This window comes from Pongo abelii, chromosome 6, assembly GCF_028885655.2.
Source record: "Pongo abelii isolate AG06213 chromosome 6, NHGRI_mPonAbe1-v2.0_pri, whole genome shotgun sequence".
Classification (NCBI taxonomy): Eukaryota; Metazoa; Chordata; class Mammalia; order Primates; family Hominidae; genus Pongo; species Pongo abelii.
Window position 1 is genome coordinate 12,668,507 of NC_071991.2, and position 19,035 is coordinate 12,687,541.

The 19,035-nt window shown below is 43.0% G+C and overlaps 1 long non-coding RNA gene and 1 other non-coding gene across 3 annotated transcripts in view; one reads left to right on the forward strand and one right to left on the reverse strand.

Moving 5' to 3' along the window:
• LOC112134402 (uncharacterized) overlaps positions 1 to 19,035 on the forward strand; it is a 109,553-nt gene that overhangs the window by 58,414 nt on the left and 32,104 nt on the right. Inside the window, exons 15-19 of one of the 2 annotated variants that reach the window (XR_008527404.2) lie at positions 8,560 to 8,797; positions 8,923 to 9,001; positions 16,963 to 17,158; positions 17,327 to 17,431; positions 18,553 to 18,656. This is a non-coding gene — a long non-coding RNA (uncharacterized LOC112134402). Of the gene's footprint in view, positions 1 to 8,559; positions 8,798 to 8,922; positions 9,002 to 16,962; positions 17,159 to 17,326; positions 17,432 to 18,552; positions 18,657 to 18,761; positions 18,894 to 19,035 lie in introns of both variants that reach the window. The other variant, XR_010140647.1, reaches the window with a different exon arrangement.
• LOC112134530 (small nucleolar RNA U13) lies at positions 4,364 to 4,462 on the reverse strand. The gene has a single exon (XR_002915940.1). It is a non-coding gene; the product is annotated as a small nucleolar RNA U13 (small nucleolar RNA).

Sequence of the window (19,035 nt, forward strand, 5' to 3'; positions counted from 1 at the left end):
TTAGCAACTATGGAGTTTCAGTCCCTTTATTTTATAGATGAGGAAGTTGAGAGCCAAAGAGAATAAGTGACTTGTCCAAGGTTACACAGCTAGATTTTGCCAGTGTCAAGTAGTTGTGACTTCCACACCTGTTTCTTTTATCCATAATTTCTGACCCATAATTTCAGTGGCAATAATTCATAAGACTGCCTGTAAAGGAATTCATTTTGTAAATAGGGATTAATTCTGTTGTAACATTCTATAACCATTAAACTCAGAATTAGCTCCAAAAGTTCCTTCTATGCAGTAAGGAAGTCTTAGAAAGAAAAAGGAAATTAGAAAAGCAGCAGGGTGTTTAACTGTTTAGCTATATTCTAGCTGGGGTCAGTAATCACTAGGCTAATAAGCAGTGGACTTGTGTTGAAATAATTTTTAGATATTGAATTCAGTTTGTAAAGGAGAAAAGCTTGCTTTCTCGCCCTTCAGAAATGTAATTAGACTGTGTAAGTAACTAGCTGTCTTTCTCTAGGTATTTTTTCTCTCTAGAGTAAAACATTTGGGGTTAAAACAAGTGAGCTGTTATTGATTTTTTTTTTTAAGTTAGGAACCATGATAGATATCCTTAATATGGAAAAATTCAGAGTTCATGTGACATACGTCTTTCATTTTTATCAGAACTAAAAACTGAGGTTTTGTATTTATTCTTGAGTCCACATGAAATGTTGACGGGATAGCTATACTAACTTAGAATATGTATATTGTAGTACTTAAGCATATATGCTGTATAATAATATGTTTTAGAAAATTGCTTAACTTGGATTTGATGTTTTTCTTTTGCTCAGAATTGTGATGTGTTCTTGTTCTGTAGTAATGTAGTAGACTTCTAAATTAGTGTACTAAAGTAAAGAGGTAATTAACTAGTACAAATATCACCATGCCTATTTGTAAGGCATCACTAGTTTGTATCAGAGACCTGGATATGGCCTCAGATTTCTCCTGTTTGAAGAGCCACTAAGCCACCTATTTTCCATTTCTACACTATGTGTTTCATGGTTAGGTGGCCAAGTCCTGTGCATGTATCTCAGGTATCTTTAGTGTCCAGCATGAAGTCTGCACATACTGTATATGAAAGAGATGTTTTAAACTGAATGTCCCTGGAGAAGCCCTTTTGGCCTTTGGCTGCAAGTTAACGTCCTTTCAAATAAGAAAATAAACCCTCTTTACACCTGAACCAGCCTAACTAACTTCAGATCGGTAATCATATAAATTTCTTGGGGCAGTTCCGCTGACGTTGCGAAGAATGTGGTAGTATAAAATAGCCTTTGTACTCAATTTATCACAACTGCTTAAAAACTTTAAATTCATGTTATTCCCACCAACTAAACTTTCTAGATGGTATCCTAAGGGCTTGTGCAATATGAGAATTCATTCTTACCTGTTTAAAAACTGCCCAGGCAGCCTTGCCATAAATGGATAATTGTTCCTACTGCATCCCACAGTATTATACTTTCTAAAATTTCTGAGATCCAGAAGAGTGATCCGCTCTTGCCCACATCTTTTCCCACATCATTTCTGTTTTCTCCAATCCCTGTATATGCTGGCAGTGAGCAGCCTTTTCAGCATATGGGTCAACTCCAGAAAAATCTTTTCCGAACTGCATTAAATTTTTTTTTTTTTGAGACGGAGTCTCGCTCTGTTGCCCAGGCTGGAGTGCAGTGGCGTGATCTCAGCTCACTGCAAGCTCCGCCTCCCAGGTTCACGCCATTGTCCTGCCTCAGCCTCCCGAGTAGCTGGGACTACAGGCACCCGCTACCACGCCTGGCTAATTTTTTTGTATTTTTAGTAGAGATGGGGTTTCACCATGTTAGCCAGGATGGTCTCCATCTCCTGGCGTTGTGATCCGCCCACCTCGGCCACCCAAAGTGCTGGGATTACAGGCGTGAGCCGCCGCGCCCGGCCTGCCTTAAAATTTTTAAGCCATTTTATCTTTATCAAGAAACACTTTATCTACACTTAGATGTTTTCTGTTTTTAGAATTTAAATTTCAGCACCTACATAATTTTCATACCCACTACGGTATTTCCGTGTAATGCTTTACTATGCAACACATCTCTCTTTTTTTCTTTCCTTTCCTTCCTTCCTTTCTTTTTTTGAAGCAGGGTGTTACTCTGTCTCCTAGACTGGAGCCCAGTGGCACAGTCACAGCTCACCACAGGCTTGACCTCCCAGACTCAAGTGATCCTCCTGCCTTAGTCTCCTGAGTAGCTGGGACTATAGGCGCACACCACCATGTCTGGCTGATTTTTTTAGTTTTTGTAGAGATGGGATCTCCCTATGTTGCCCAGGCTAGTCTTGAACTCCTGAATTACAAGTGATCCTCCCAACTTGGCCTCCCAAAGAGCTGAGATTACAGGTGTGAGCCACTGCACCCAGTGCTATTCAGCAAATATTGTTGTTTGCTAATACTTTTCTGAAGCTTGTTTATTTTGCTCTGTTTTCTTTCTTGCTATTCTTAGTAGCTATTTAATGTTAAAACATGTATACTCTTATAGTACCTCTATAGGTCCTTTAAACAAGATATTTCCATTGCAAATGAGACAGGCAGCTATGTCATTAACACAAAATCCTTTTATGTTGAACATATGATTGTCACCAGCTACTTTTCTGTTCTTACAAATCATCATAGCAAGAATTTAAATTGATGAGCCAAATTAATAAAGCTTAATTTTTAAATTTTTAAATTTTAAAACCTAATATGTACAACATAACTTGAATAATAATAATTATTATTATTAAAATGGGCTGGAGTGCCCATTTTTTGGGTTTCTCTTATTTTTATTTTTTTAATTTTTATTAATCCCTTAATACTCCCTTCAGGGCAATCAATTCAGTTTCTACAACAAGACTTCTTAGTAGTCATTCTGAATAAGCTCTTTTTTCTCAGGAAGCAGTTAAGCACAACATAACACCTTTTGCTTGTTTCATTGTTCTTTTTCTAGCCAGTCCTTCTGTAAAAATCTGATACTGAGCTTGGCACGGTGGCTCATGCCTGTAATCCTAGCACTTTGGGAGGCCAAGGTGGGTGGATCGCCTGAGGTCAGGAGTTCGAGACCAGCCTTGCCAGAATTGTGAAACCCTGTCTCTACTAAAAATACAAAAAATTAGCTGGGTGTGGTGGCAGGCGCCTGTCATCCTAGCTACTAGGCAGGCTGAGGCAGGAGAATCACTTGAACCTGGGAGGCGAAGGTTGCAGGTAGCCGAGATTGCGCCATTGCACTCCAGCCTTGGCAACAGGAGCAAAAAAACTCTGTCTCAAAAAAAAAAAAAGTGATACTGATTATATATTATGTACTTAAAGCCTTGTACCTGAATGAGGACAAAAAATATACAGTTTAAGACATGACTGTATCTTCATTTCCATGATCTTTCCCAGAATAAGTAGAAAGATAAGTGTCCTTCTATATTTTAAAATGACTTCATTATTCTAAACTATATATTTATGCAAGGAGTAATTTGCCCTGCTGTGTAATTAATGTAAGAAGAACAGAAGTATGTATCCAAAACAAAGCAACTTTAACCAGCAAATAGGCTTTAATTATTGTGAGAACTTCAGCAGGGGTAGCAACCCAGGACCTAATTTTAAAACTAGAAGCAGTGAGGATGAGAGGTGAGGCAGTGGAAATATCTCTGAGCTCTCAGAATCTGTAAGTCATAAGGAAAAAAAGTAGATAAAAGATGTATTTGCTAATTATGCTGAAGGAATAAAAATAATTAAAAACATTTCATAGAAGCATATAGTGATAGGCGAGGGGAAACTTAAATCATCATCCCGGGGCAGCCACGGCGGCTCTATGCGTGAGGCTGGTGCCACGCGGTCTCCCGGTGTTGGCATTGTCTCCAGGCCTTCTCCTCAGTTCTGCACACAGCTACAAAACAAAAGAACAGTTGCCAGCACTTGGAAGAGGATGTGGATCCAAACCAAATGGGGGACAGATACTCCCTCTATGGACGAGATACTCATGGAAGAAGTCAAGTTAGAAGAGCAGCTGAAGGAGGCTGTGGAAGAAGATAAGCAAGCACTGGGAGATACTGAGGGCTCGCAGCAGATCAGCCAAAAATTGGTGGAGGAGGGAAATATGTATAGCATTCAGGGCTTCTGCAAGGACTCGTTAGAGGTTGCAGATGTTTTGGAGAAGGCAACACAGTGTGTTCCAGAAGAAGAAATTAAAGACAATAACCCTCACCTGAAGAACCTCTCTCTGTGAGACTCTCACAATGAGTGAAGTCCGGATTCAGGAAGTGTTCAGCAAGCACTGCCAAGATGAACTCTGTCACAGCAAGTTCCACCCTTATGAGCGTGAGGGTCTTTTTTTGTCTTTGTTCACATCCGACGGGCAATGTGCCAGTGTTGTAACAAGGTTTGAGTGAGGCATATCTCACATGTGAAAACCTAGTCATCACACTCCCAGTGCTTTGGGAGGCTGAGGCAGGCGGATCACTTGAGGTCAAGAGTTACAGACCAGCCTGGCCCACATGGCGAAACTCTTTGTCTACTAAAGATACAAAAATTAGCCAGGCGTGGTGGCGTACGCCTGTAGTCCCAGCTACTCAGGAGACTGAGGCAGGGGAATTGCTTTAACCTGGGAGGCGGAGGTTTCAGTGAGCCAAGTTTGCACCACTGCACTCCAGCCTGGGCAACAGAGTGAGACTCCGTCTCAAAAAAAAAAAAAAGAAATACTTTGCAGGTCAGTATAAACACTTAAAATATCATTTGAATTACAGTGTTACATTATTTATTATAGAAAAACAAGGAAACAAATATACCATATGATTTTTTTGTGAGGGGGTAAAAAGCAAGAATTTGTGAAGCGGGGATGTTTCTAAATCCAGCAGAGTTTTTAATACATTCTAAAATGAAAGTCATCACACCTAGATGAGATTTGGGTAAAAAATGAAAATACAGAACAGTGATATCAGCCAGAGATTTCAGAAATAGATTTAATTTATCAGGAGCAAGTTACATGACACCTGGGAGGACGAGGGGGAACAAGGTTGTGCTTTACTAACTGCTGATGGTAATGACAGATACACTTGTATAGAGTTTTCGTTCTGTGTTTCATACCATGCACCTTACATTCCAGCCAAATTAAAGAGCTTGACATGAAAAAATTGAGAAGAAAGTAGATTAGGATATGAGCTGGGTATGGTGGCTCATGCCTATAATCCCATCACTTTGGGAGGCCGAGGCAGCCAGATGAGTTGAGGCTAGGAGTTCCAGACCAGCCTGGTCAACATGGGGAAACTCCATCACTACTAAAAATACAAAAGTTATCTGAGCATTGTAGCAGGTGCCTGTAATCCCAGCTACTCAGGAGGCTGAGGCAGGAGAATCACTTGAACTGGGAGGTGGAGGTTGCACTGAACCAAGATCACACCATTGTACTCCAGCCTGAGTGACAGAGCGAGACTGTCTCAAAAAAAAAAAAAAAAAAAAATAGCTGGGCATGATGGTTCATGCCTGTAATTCCAGCTACTTGGGAGGCCGAGGCAGGAGAATCGCTTGAACCAGGGAGGCAGAGGTTACAATGAGATCACACCACTGCAGCCTGCGTGAGAGAGCGAGACTCCGTCTTGGGGGAAAAAAAAAGAAAAGAAAAGAAAAAAAAAATATATATATATATATATATATGAACAGTACCTTTGGATAAGTATTTCAGCTGTAGAGAGGAGCAAAAATTGAACTATCAAAAAATTGTTTTACCTGGGCATAGTGGCTCACACCTGTAATCCCAGCACTTCTAGAGGTCAAGGCAGGAGGACCAGTTAAGCCCAGGAGTTTGAGACAAGACTGGGCAACATAGTGAGACCTTGTTTCTATATATTAAAAAACAAATAAAATAAAAAGAGAAATAAAATTAAAAACTTACAAAAAATTTGTTTGTTTGTTTGTTTTGTTTGTTTGTTTTTGGGACAGAGTATTGCTCTGCCACCCAGGCTGGAGTGCAATGGCGTGATCTTGGCTGACTGCAACCTCCACCTCCCGGGTTCAAGCGATTCTCCTGCCTCAGCCTCCCGAGTAGCTGGATTACAGGTGTGCAGTAGCACGCCCAGCTAATTTTTGTATTTTTAGTAGAGACGAGGTTTTGCCATGTTGGCCAGGCTGGTCTTGAACTCCTGACCTAAGGTGATCCACCCGCCTCGGCCTCCCAAAGTGCTGGGATTACAGGTGTGAGGCACTGCGCCTGGCCAAAAGAATTGTTTTTAATGACCAGATAAAAGGCTTAATAGTATTAACTTTTTAAAAATCTGTGCAATAAAAAACATGGGAAGTCATGAATATAAATAAGAGCTTAGTACAGTGAAATATCTAAACTTTACTAAAGGTAAAAGGGATCAATTTTAATTCAACCAAATGGCATGTATATGGGTAACTAGTTGACAGTGATTAGGGCTGCAGTCAAGGTGATCACAAAGTGCCATGAGTGCTTGGCCATTTTCACTGAGGGAATGAGGTGACTGCCTCTGACCCCATATCCTGCCATCCTTTTAGAGTTAAGCCAGACGGTCAGACTGCTGTGGGCTTCCACAGGATGTATCGGCGCTTGGCGTGTGATGTCAATGGCCTGTGTAGATGAGGTCTGTGACAGCCAGTCCTGGGGGTTTGTTCTCAGCCTTATTCGTGCTCTTCTACTGTGACATCCTTGTGAGAACCCTTGAGAGAAATTTCTGATTTTGGTGTCAGAATTTCACCTGAAGAATTTGTTTGCTTTCATCTTTTGAACCCTGAATTATGTAACTGTTTTCATCTTAGTGACGGTTGCTAAAAAGTTTAGTTAGAGACAGATGTATGGGCTGACTCTTGACTAATTTAGACATATTCCAGGAGAACATTTCTGTCTTGTCATCTGTGGCTCTGCTTTAGGCCTCTCTCCATGTGTGATTTTTTTTTTTTGATATGGAGTCTCACTCTGTCGCCCAGGCTGGAGTGCAGTGGTGCAGTCTTGGCTCACTGCAAGCTCCGCCTCCCAGGTTCACACCATTCTCCTGCCTCAGCCTCCTGAGTAGCTCGGACTACAGGCGCCCGCCACCACGCCCAGATAATTTTGTTTTTGTATTTTTAGTGTAGACGGAGTTTCACCATGTTAGCCAGGATGGTCTCCATCTCCTGACCTCGTGATCTGCCCGCCTTGGCTTCCCAAAGTGTTGGGATTACAGCGTGAGCCACCATGCCCAGCCTAAAATTTTTTAAAAAATTTTAAAATATCATAATCTGTCTATCTATATATATATCTCTATATCTATCTATCTATCTATCTTTACTGGAGGTGGGTTCTCACTATGTTGCCCAGGCTGGTCTTAAACTCCTAGGCTCAGTCGATCCTCTAGCTGCATCCTCCCAGAGCACTGGGATTACAGTTATTTGTTATTCTTTTTATTTTCTAGTCTGTTGTGCTGAACTGCATTTATCTTTTAAATAGACTTTAAATATTCTTTGGCAGAAAGTGGGGAATAAATACGTATATTCTGCGTGTAAAATCAGTAAAATCAAATACAAATTATCAAGCCCAATGTTGTAAGGGCCATAGGGAAATAAGCGCATACACATGGTTAATGACAGTGTGCACTGAGTTTCTGAGGAGTGTGGCTAGCAATAGATACTTAGCACTATAACGTTGTTTATTATTATTAAGTGGTTAATGCCACTTTTGGAAATGTATCACAGAGAAGTCACCCAAAAGAAGATAGTCCTTACAAAATTATTTATAGCTATGACGCACAACAGTGAAAGAGTGGAAGCAACCCAAATGCACAGTGGCAGAGGAGAGTGGAATAAGTCAGTTAATATAATGGAATGTTATAAAGCCACCAGAAATGTTCAGTGGTTTAGATAAATAGAAGTGTCTGTAAAATACGTAAATTATCAAAACATGCATTAAATCTATTTAAGAATATGTAGATATAGCAAAAAGAATGAGATGGTCATGGTGAGACTGCTAGGTAGGAAAGGGTCCCTGGAAAAACTGCAACCGGCCTGTGTAGTGGGGTGGAGCTCCCCGGAAAAACTCCAACCGGCCTGTGCACTGGGGTGGAACTTCAGGAAGTTTGCGCCATTGATAGCGGGGAGGAGCCTGGCACCTCTTCTTACTGTGTAAAACCCAGGATCCTAGCTGCTGGCGGAAAGCACTGTAGCAGGGACTCTGGCCTTGTGAGAGTCCCAATAAAACCCTGTCTTACTCACTATTCAAACCGTCTGCGAGCCTAAGTTTTTGTGGCCTTGAGACGAACAAGGACCCCGTCTTTAGCTGAGCTAAGGAAAAATCCTGCAACACTGGATATTGGAAATAATATTAATGGATAGGTTTTACTCTCCTGAAGGATTAATATAATTTATGAGTACTTTTAGGCTTACTGCCAGTACAAGGAGTGGCTTACTTACTACCAGTACAAGGAGTATATATACTCTCTTGAGCTTTTCTGTCTGTTTGGCTATTTCATTGCCTCCAGAAAGAGTTGAGAAGATAATGGATCAGATTGAAAAGTACATCATGACTCATCTCTATAAATACGTGTTCTGTCCAGAACCCCAGTGAGCCTGGAAGACTGGGTGCTATGGGAAATGTCATCAATCCAATGCTAGTGAAAGACGTGACTGGAGAATGCTGCAAAATGCGCACCCCTGGGAGGAATGAGGAAAGATGACATCCACTGACTTGTTATTTTTTTGAGAGGGAGTCTTGCTCTGTTGCCCAGGCTGGAGTGTGGTGGCACGATCTCGGCTCACTGATGATGAGAAGAAAGATCTTGCCAAGAGGATCAGGTAGTTACTTATTTTGTTTTGCTTTATACTTACTACCTACTAATGGAAGAACACATTGGGGGAAATAAGGCACCTGAGTTTCAAACCTTAAGAGAAAGCAACAGCTCATGTTTCTGCTTCCTTAGAGTGGAAGCTGCTCTGTGGTGTCAGAAAGACGAGGAATGTGGTGACCTCACCAATCCATCTCCCTCAAGGCAGCTTTTGGTAAGTTGTGTTTGGTGTTTGAGATTGTTTTCAATTTCTGAAATCTCCAAGGAATAGGGGGACTGTGTTCTTGGTCCATTAACATTTCCTCAAGCAGGAAGCTGTGAATATCTGTATCAAGGCAGGGGATGTCGGCTGGGCCTGGTGGCTCACACCTGTAATCCCAGCACTTTGGGAGGCTGAGGTGGGTGGATCACTTGAGGCTAGGAGTTCAAGAGTAGCCTGGGCAACATGGTAAAACCCCATCTCTACTAAAAATACAAAAATTATCCAGGCGTGTTGGCGCACGCTTGTGATCCCAGCTGTTTGGGAGGCTAAGGCACGAGAATGGCTTGAATCCAGGAGGCGGAGGTTGCAGTGAGCCGAGATCGTGCCACTACACTCCAGCCTGGGCAACAGAGCAAGTCTCCTTCTCAAAAAAATAACAAGTCAGTGGATGTCATCTTTCCTTATTCCTCTCAGGGGTGCGCATTTTTCAGCATTCCCCAGTCACATCTTTCACTAGCGTTGGATTGATGACATTTCCCACAGCACCCAGTCTTCCAGGCTCGCTGGGGTGAGCCCCAGCACTCTGTAGTCCAGTTGCAGTGGACACTGAGGAAGAGACCACCCAAGTGTGGGAACAGGGCCAAGGCTGAGCTGATGAGTTGTTTTAAGAGGAGAGGGGACTCGGAGTCCCAGGTTCCAGCAAGGGGCTGGTACTTGCTAGATCTGTATTGGAAGTTTCACAGCTGAAGTGAGGAGTTGATACTGGGCAGGTTGGAGATGTGGAGCCCAAGGTCAGGAGCCAGAAGTAACCAGAGGGGTGCTGGACCAAGATGCAGAATGAAAGCAGTAACCAAGCAAGAGGGGAGGCCTGCAGCAGGGTACTTGGAGTGCAGTTAGGGTGGGACCAGGAAACACACAGTGATTCAGCCATGGTGATCCTGCCCGTGGCTTCTTACACAAGCTGCAGTGTGCCTCAGAAATTGAGGGCTGAGGCCAGGTGTGGTGGTACACGCCTGTAATCCCAGCACTTTGGGAGGCCAAGGCAGGCAGATTACCTGAGGTCAGGAGTTCAAGACCAGCCTGGCCAACAGGGTGAAACCCCGTCTCTAGTAAAAGTACAAAAATTAGCTGAGCTTGATTGTGGACGTCTGTAGTCCTGGCTACTCGGGAGGCTGAGGTAGGAGAATTGCTTCAGCCTGTGAGGCAGAGGCTGCAGTGAGCCAAGATCGTGCCACTGTACTCCATCCTGCGCAACAGAGTGAGACTCCATCCCCCACAAAAAAAGAAGTTGAGGACTGAGTGTAAAAGGACATTAACACAGTAGACAGTGAGAGGACAGGCAGCAGCCAATTCTCAAATGGTCACTTTCAAATACTGAGTGCATTTCAGTCTTGGTAGCACTGCATAACGTCACTTCAGTCAGCAAGATGACCTTCCATTCTTGTGATAAGTACAGAAGAGAAGTCTCATTTTAGGATCCTAGCTGCTTTGTCACGTCATTTGACCTTCTAGTACTTGGAAGGGTGATGTGTGTGGGCCTGGGATTGTCTGAGTGGTCAATGATGCCTCAAGCTTTCCCTAAACTGAAGGAGGTGACAAAACGAATGGTCACAGTTCGTCCTTGGAGTGCTTGTTTACTGTCTCTCTCCCTTTAGAGCCCTGCACTGGGTTACGTCTCAGATGTTGTGTGTCCCTGTTAATGAAGACATCCCAGAAGTGTCTGATATGGTGGCGAAGGCTATCATAGGTCAGTGAAACCAAGAGCCTTTTTATTGGGATGTTTTCCCCTTAAAATTAACATTTCACTGTAATATTAGTCTATACCTTTGTAAAATGCAGATTGTTGAGGATACATTGGAATGTAGTAAAAGTGATTTGTAAGATTGTTAGTTTTATGAATTTCATGGCATTCAGAAGAGCAAGTTAACTCTTTTCCCCCTTTATTTTCAGGGATTATGGTCTCGTTTCTTGGGCATTGAATTAAACTAAGGTCAAGGACAGATAGAATAATTTTTTTTATTTTTTTATGTAGTTTTTTTATTCAGCTGACTGTTCCCATGATAGAACAAATTTCTTAAGACTCAGTTGCATTTATATATTCAAAATAATTTTGGAGAGAGGAAGGGAACTGGTAAGGCAAGGTAATCCCCATGCTGGAGTAACATGTTAAAATGATGCCTCTGACTGGTTGTTAGAGAAGCGCTGTGAGTTATTTTTCTGGCTTAATCAGGAAATAAATGAAGTGCCCCAGGTTGATGTGGCGCTGCCATTCTAGACAGGTCCAGCCTCTTAATAAGGTTTGTTTCTCAACCTTATTGGGTCAAACCCAATTAAGAGGTCCAGCCTCTTAATAAGGTTTGACCCAGCAAGAGTGCAACACAACGTTTCAATTAAAAAAATCTTAACAGAGAGATGTTCAACTTTGGCCAGTGTCTCCTTTATTAGAAAGAGGCCTTGGAAAGGCTTGTTCATGTAGACATTGTTAATGAAATTCTACTGGAAAGGAAGTGGGTTAACTGATACTAGTAGTGTTGGAGGCTGGCCATCGAGTAGGCTCCTTTTGTTACAGGAACCAGAGACTCACTCAAGCTACAGGAAGAAATGGAGATTTGCTTAAGGTAGTATCAGGGTTATAAAGAATCTGGTGGAGTCTTTCAGGACCCTAGCCCCACGGGTCTTCTAGGGAGTGGGCTATCTTACTGCCTCTACACAGAAGAAGGTCTGCTCCAGGCGTTCTGTGCTGATGTGATTTTTCCACTGTCTCGGGTTCTGCTTCTTTATATATCTTCCCATGTCAGCTCCTGTTGTTAAGTAAATTACTGGTTTCTGTAATTTCCTGTGCAAGTTCTGGAGGTAGAATCCAAGTGGCCCAGGTCAATACTATTGTGTTTTCTTCTTGGAAGCTTTTCTGCTAGGCTATGGCATAGGTCGTGACTACTCTGCCCCCCGCACCTTTTGCTCGGGGACCCTCATAAGAGATTGAAGCTGGAGGCCTTCTAAAAGCCTGAATATGGACCTGGGACTTATTTTTTCCTGACTCTTACTAGAAAGTTCAAGATTGGCTGGTTTACGTTTAGGGTTCCATGGGAGTTTTGTCCCAGCCAATGTAGCCTTTACGACCTGTTGGTAATAGGGAAGTCCCCGGCCTTCCTGGCCTCTTTCACCCAGGTAGGGCATGGTTCACTGGGGCGTCAGCTGGTGGCAAGTGTTTGTGTGACCCATCAGTGGTGAAAGTGGAGGTGGGTGGCCCAAGGGATCAGGAAAGCGTAGCTGTGTTCCAAAAATAGTGAGGCTCAATAGGAGAGGCTGCCTGTCAAGTTACGCAGTGTGGGTCACATTCTTCTAGGGCTGAGAACTCATGTTCTGGGCTGACAAGTAACAAATATGAGGTCTGTTGAAGAGAACTGCATAAAATTTTGAGAGTCATCAAGTCCTCTGCCCTGAGGTCAAACACTCTTCAGGACTTCTGAAAGGAAGAGTGTGTTACCCCAGGAAGGGGACTAGAGAGTCCATCATCAGCATCTCTTAGCTCCAAGAGTTTAGGACAAGGAGAGTGTCAGGGCCTGTGGCTGATGGTGGAAGTTTCCCTTTCTCTCTGTTTTGTTTTTTTAATTTTTAATTTTTGTGTGTACATAATAGGTGTATATATTTATGAGTTCCATGCGCTATTGTGATCAAGGCAGGTAATGAGTCGTAATCACCTTAGGGGAAATGGGGTTCATCCTCTGAAGCATTTAGCTTTTATGTTACAGACAATCCAGTTATATCCTCTTAATTACTTTTAAATGTACAATTAAATTACTTTTGACTACAGTTTCCCCTCTGTGCTAGCAAATACTAGGTCTTATTCATTCTTTCTAACTTTTCTGGTGCCCCTTGGCCATCCGCACTATCCCCCCATGCACCTCACTACCTTTCCTAGCCTCTGGTAACCATCCTTCTGGTAAAACATCCTTCAGTTGTGTTAATTTTTTAGCTCTCACCAGTGAGTGAGAACATGCGATGGTTATCTTTCTGTGCTTGGCTTATTTCACTTAACATAATATCCTCCTGTTTCATCCATGTTGTTGCAGATGAGCTCAGGAGTTCAAGACCAGCCTGGGCAATATAGTGAGACCTCATCTCTACACATTTTTTTTTTTTTAAATTATTTGGGCATGGTGGTACACACCTGTAGTTCCAGCTACTCAGGAGGCTGAGGTTAGAGGATTGCTTGCACAGCCCAGAAAGTTGAAGCTACAGTGAGCTGTGGTCACACCACTGCACTCCAGTCTGAGTGACAGAGTGACTCTGTCTCAAAAAAAAAAAATTTACTTTTTGGCACACTAACTGAATTTCTAGACATCTATCCTAAGATAATATTCAACAACATATAAAATGCTCCATCCTGCTGAAGCATAAGACATGTCTCCATCCAATTATAAGTAAACAAAATGCAGCATGAGCCCTGCCTGCACCCACAGTCAGGAAAAGCAAGAGGCTTGTTTTGAATCCTCGCAGAATTTTGCATAAGTCTCTTGGTTTTAAAAACGATGACTTTTAAAATAATAAAGTAAAATAAAGCACAAACTCTGAGGCCAAAGTGATAGGATTTAAATCAGTGCTCTGCCACTTAGAAAAATTAAATTCTCTATTGTTTAGGTTGCACACCTGTAAAATGGGAGGAAGAAAATAATATTTGACTCATGTTTTTTAAAATTTGAGATGTTATTTATTTAATAAACAGCTGCTATCATTTGAGAACACTTGCTATTTAGGCACTTAGGAATTTTTCATTAGAAGGGATGTAAAGAAAGATGATGGGCATTTGTAATGCATTTAACATTCATCATTTGACTGCCTGACTGACCCCCAGAGCTGTGATTTTACTAATGAATTTTTCAGAAGTACCTTAGCTAGCAATGAGCCTAACCAGCCTCTCACTCTCACCATTCATTGCTCTTGTTCTTATCTGTTTCTCTACAAACTTGGTTACTCTCACAAAGTAATAAAAACTTGCATTTCTTTTCTTTCCTTTTTAGAGACAGGATCTTACTCTGTCACTCAGGCTGCAATGCAGTGGTGTGATCATGGCTCGCTGTGGCTTCAAACTCCTGGGCTCAAGCAATACTCCCGCCTCAGCCTCCCAAGTAGCTTGGACTACAGACGTACACCACCATGCAAAGCTAAATTTTTTATTTTTTTGTTGTAGAGATGGGATTGTGCTATGCTGCCCAGGATGATCTCAAACTCCTGTCCTCAAGTGATCCTCCTGCCTCAGCCTCCCAAAGTGCTGGGATTATAGGCAGCCATGGGCCACCTGTGTCCAGTCCGCTATTTTCTTTTTTTTATATAACAACTTTATTGAAATGTAGTTCACATACCATGCAATTTATTTATCAAAGTATGCAATTCAGTGGTTTTTAGAATATTCATGGAGCTGTGATCTATCACCACAATCCATTTTAGAAGCTTTCATTACCCTATAGAGAAATCCACTGTTCTTAGCCACTAGCTAAGAACATGGTGGGGAGTAAGCCACTAGCTTACTCCCCGCCATGCTTCTGTGTTCCCAGTAGGCAACCACTGATCTATTTTCTGTCACTATAGATGTGCCTAATCTGGACCTTCTATATAAATAGGATTGTGCAATATGTGATCGTTTGTGGCTGGCTTTTTTTTCCCTCTTAGCACAGTGTTTTCAGAGTTCCTTCCTGTCATAGCATGTGTCAGTATTTCGTTCCTTCTATGGCTTAGTAGTATTCCACGGTAGAGACACACCACATTTTGTTTATTCTTCAGTTGATGAACATTTGGGTTGTTTCCATGTATTGGCTATTATGAATAATGCTGCTATGAAGATTCATGTACAAGTATTTGTGTGGACATACATTTTTATTTCTCTGGGATATATATCTAGGAGAGAAATTGTTGCATTCTATGATACTGTACATTTAGCCTTTTGAGAAACTGTTTTCCAAAGTGGTTACACCAGTCAGGTGCAGTGACTCACACCTGTAATCCCAGCTACATGAGAGGCTGAGGTGGGAGGATCGCTTGAGCCTACGAGTAAAGGGAGACCAGCTTGGGCAAGATAGCAAGACCCTGTCTCGGTTTTTGAAAAATCAAATTAAAATGACAAGACAGATGCGGTGGCTCACGTCTGTAATCCCAGCACTTCGAAAGGCCGAGGCGGGTGGATAACTTGAGGTCAGGAGTTCAAAACCAGCCTGGCTGGCCATGGTGGCAGATGCCTGAAATCCCAGCTACTCGGGAGATTGAGGCAAGGAGAATTTTTTGAACCCAGGAAGTGGAGGTTGCAGTGAGTCAGGATCACACCACTGCATTCCAGCCAGGGCAAAAGAGTGAGACTCTGTCAGACAAAAAAAGTAAAAATATAAATAAATAAATAAAATGACAAGAAAAGAAACACCCAAAGTAGTTAAACCATTTTGTGTTCCCACCAGTAATGTATGTGGGTTCCAATTTCTCCACATTTTCACCAACATTTCTTTTTTTGAGACATGATCTCTCTGTGTCACTTAGGCAGGAGTGCAGTGGTGTGAACATGGCTCACTGCAGCCTCGAACCCCCAGACACTCATGATCCTTTTATTTCAGCCTCTTGAGAAGTTGGGACTACAGTCAAACTCCACCACACTCAGCTAATTGCTTTTATTTTTAGTAGAGACAGGGTTTCACTATGTCGCCCAGGCTGGTTTCTAACTCCTGGACCCAAGTGATCCACCTGCCTTGGCCTCCCACACTGCTGGGATTATAGGTGGGAACCACCATGCCTGGTCCTCTCTCTCTTTTCTCTCTTCCCTTTCTTTCTTGGTAGAGGGAAATATGTCATGTACCAGCTATCCATCCAATGACTGCCCATCAGTTCCAAATTCACCCTTCACTGCCTGATCTGCAAACATAGAGGTGGGTTCCTTAAATGCTTGCTCTGTCAGCTGGTACATGATTAAATGTTGTCAGTACATAGTACTAGAGGGACCTTGTAAGAGGCTTTTCTTTCTGGTTGTTGTGTGCAAATCTCCACAGGCACTGAGCTTCTCCAGCACCGGGCTGCTGCCCTGCACGGTGCTCAGCAGCACCCAGTGACCAGCAGTTTCTCTGCACCTGCCTGGGTGGATTTGTAGTGAGACAACTGTTCATTAATAGCTTAATCTAGCACCCCAGAGGGTGAATTTTCAGCACATTCCAGAGGGCAGATTGCTAGCATGTTCGACCATGTGGTAATGCAGCAATTCTGCTATTGAATTACCTGTGACTGTGCCTTCTCCAAGGGGGTGCTGGATCTCAGCCCTAGTGGGGAGTCTTTTCCTTGATCACGGTATCTCAGCGTTGGGACAGTAGGGACAGTTACTGCTTGTTATATCAGCTGGTCCTATACTCTTTTTTTTTTGGAGGCAGGGTCTCCCTCTGTTGCCCAAGCTAAAGTGCAGTGGCGTAATCATGGTTCACTGCAGCCTTGACCGCCTGGCTAGAGCAATCCTCCCACCTCAGTCTCCTAAGTACCTAGGACTATAGGTGTGTGCCACCACACCCAAATTTTTTTTTTTTATTAGTTTGTTTGTTTGTTTGGGTAGAGACAGGGTCTCACTGTGTTTCCCAGGCTGGTCTCAAACTCTTGGCCTCAAGGAATCTTCCTGCCTTGGCTTCCCAAATTGCTGAAATTATAAACATGTGCGACCATGCCTGGCCTCTGCTAGTCCTGTATTCTCTAGCGTTCTCTTTACTTTTTGGTAGCCAATCTCTGCTTATGCTGTTGCCCTGTTATAATTAATAATTTTTTATTTTAAATTTAACACTTTAAACTTTTGAGTGGTTTATGTCTCTTGTTAGAACTCTGAAAATACAGAATTGATGCTAGGAAGGGTCCCGGGAGATAGACCCAGACAACTGGGATTTGGGCATAGGTTTGGTTTTCCAAGGGGCAGTGCTGAGCTCCTTGCCAATGGGACATGGGATGCTGTTGATTTCCAGGACCTCACAATGACTCAAGCTACCACTTACTGTTGATTGTGATGAAATGCCAGCTGAGGCACATGCCTTGGGAGCTAAGTGGCTGCTGCACTTGACCACTATGAAGGCTGGTGTGGGAAGAATCCTTTTGGATGCACTTGAGCAGGGGCCTCTAATCCCTGGGTCACAGGCCTATACTGGGGCCACATGGCAGGAGGTGAGTAGAGGGTGTGCGAGTGAAGCTTCATCTGTATTTACAGCCGCTCCCCACGTTACCACCTGATCTCTGCCTCCTGTGAGATCAGTGGCAACATCAGATTCTCATGTGAGCACAAACCCTGTTGTGAACTGTGCATGCAAGGGATCTGTCCTGCTCTGTCCTTAGGAGAATCTAATGCCTGATGGTCTGTCACTGTCTCCCATCGCCCCCAGATGGGACCATCTAGTTGCAGGAAAAGAAGGTCAAGACTCCCACTCATTCTACATTATGGTGAGTTATATAATTATTTCATTATATGCTACCATGTAATAATAATAGAAATAAAGTGCACAATAAACATAATGTGCTTTATATATCCCAAAAGTGACCTTCGCTGCCCCCAGTCTATGGAAAAACTGTCTTTCACAAAACTTGTCCCTGCTCCCCCAAAAATTGGGGACCGCTGCACTTGAGCACTTACAGAGAGAAAAACAAAAAGCTCAAGTCTTTACCTCTCAGCGTAAGTCATGGTCTAAGATCCAGAGAGTGTCCATGATAGCCCAAACACAATTCCTTATTTCTTGTATCCACAGAGCTGATATTATTGGAAATCAAACACAAACTTAAATGTGTTGGTTGCTGAATTACAATGACAGTTGAATTCACTGTGTCACCAAGGTTCTCATGAGACTGTTAGGGCACTAATAAGTGAAGAATGGGATTTTTTTCTTTTTTTCTTTTTTTCTTTTTTTTTTTTTTTTTTGAGGCAGTCTCCCTGTGTTGCCCAGGCTGGAGCACAGTGGTTTGATCTTGGCTCACTGCAGTCTCAACCTCTCAGGCTCAAGCTATGCTTCCTCCTCAGCCTCTGGGGTAGCTGGGACCACAGGTACGAGCCACCATGCCCAGCTAATTTTTGTGTTTTGTAGAGATGTGGTTTCATCACATTGCTCTGGCTGGTCTCAAACTCCTGGGCTCAAGCCATCCACCCACCTTGGACTTCTAAAGTTTTGAGATTACAGGCAGGAGCCACCATGCCCGGCCCTATTCTCTTTTACACTGGTTTATTGTGAGGGCCTCCAATTGTCTTCCTGACTATTAGGCTTGCTCACTTCGGCCTATTCACTGAAGCCAGAGGAATTCTCCTAAAAGGCAGATTTGGGTCAAAATAGTTCTTGATTAAAACCTGCTGGTGACTGCCCATTGCCTTTAAGTCCAAACTAATTTGGCCACAGAGCCTGGTAAGAGCTGGTCTCCGCTCACCTTCCCAGTTTTATCCTGCACCACCCTCCCCAAATCCCTACCCTCCAGCCACAAGGAATGTTAGTTTCCTTGGGGGACTTTACTGGTCCTTCAGGAGACCCTCTCCCTACCTCCATCATCACTCTTTCACTCTCATCTTTGCTCATTTTTAGCCTCAGCCAAGATGTCTCACCCCACTCTCTATGATGCAACAAGAAGCCCCTGGAGAACGTTTCAGTCCCACTCTGTACTTCTGTCATGTGCTCATCGTAGTCTGGTAAGTGTTGGCCTGTGATTCCTAGATTAGTCCATTTTGCATTGCTATAAGGAAACACCTCAGGCTGGGTAATTTATAAAGAAAAACAGTTTATTTGGCTCACAGTTCTGCAGACTATACAAGTAGCATGGTGCCAGGCTGGGAGCAGTGGCCCACACCTGTAATCCCAGCACTTTGGGACGCTGAAGCAGGAGGATTGCTTGAGCCCAGAAGTTTGAAACCAGCCTGGGAAACATGGTAAGATCTTGTCTCTGCTCAAAAAAAAAAAAAAAAAAAAAAAAATAGCCATGTATGGTGGTGCACTGATGCATGCCTGTGGTTTCAGCTACTTGGGAGGCTAAGGTAAAAAGACCTCTTTAGCCCAGGATGTCAGGGTTGC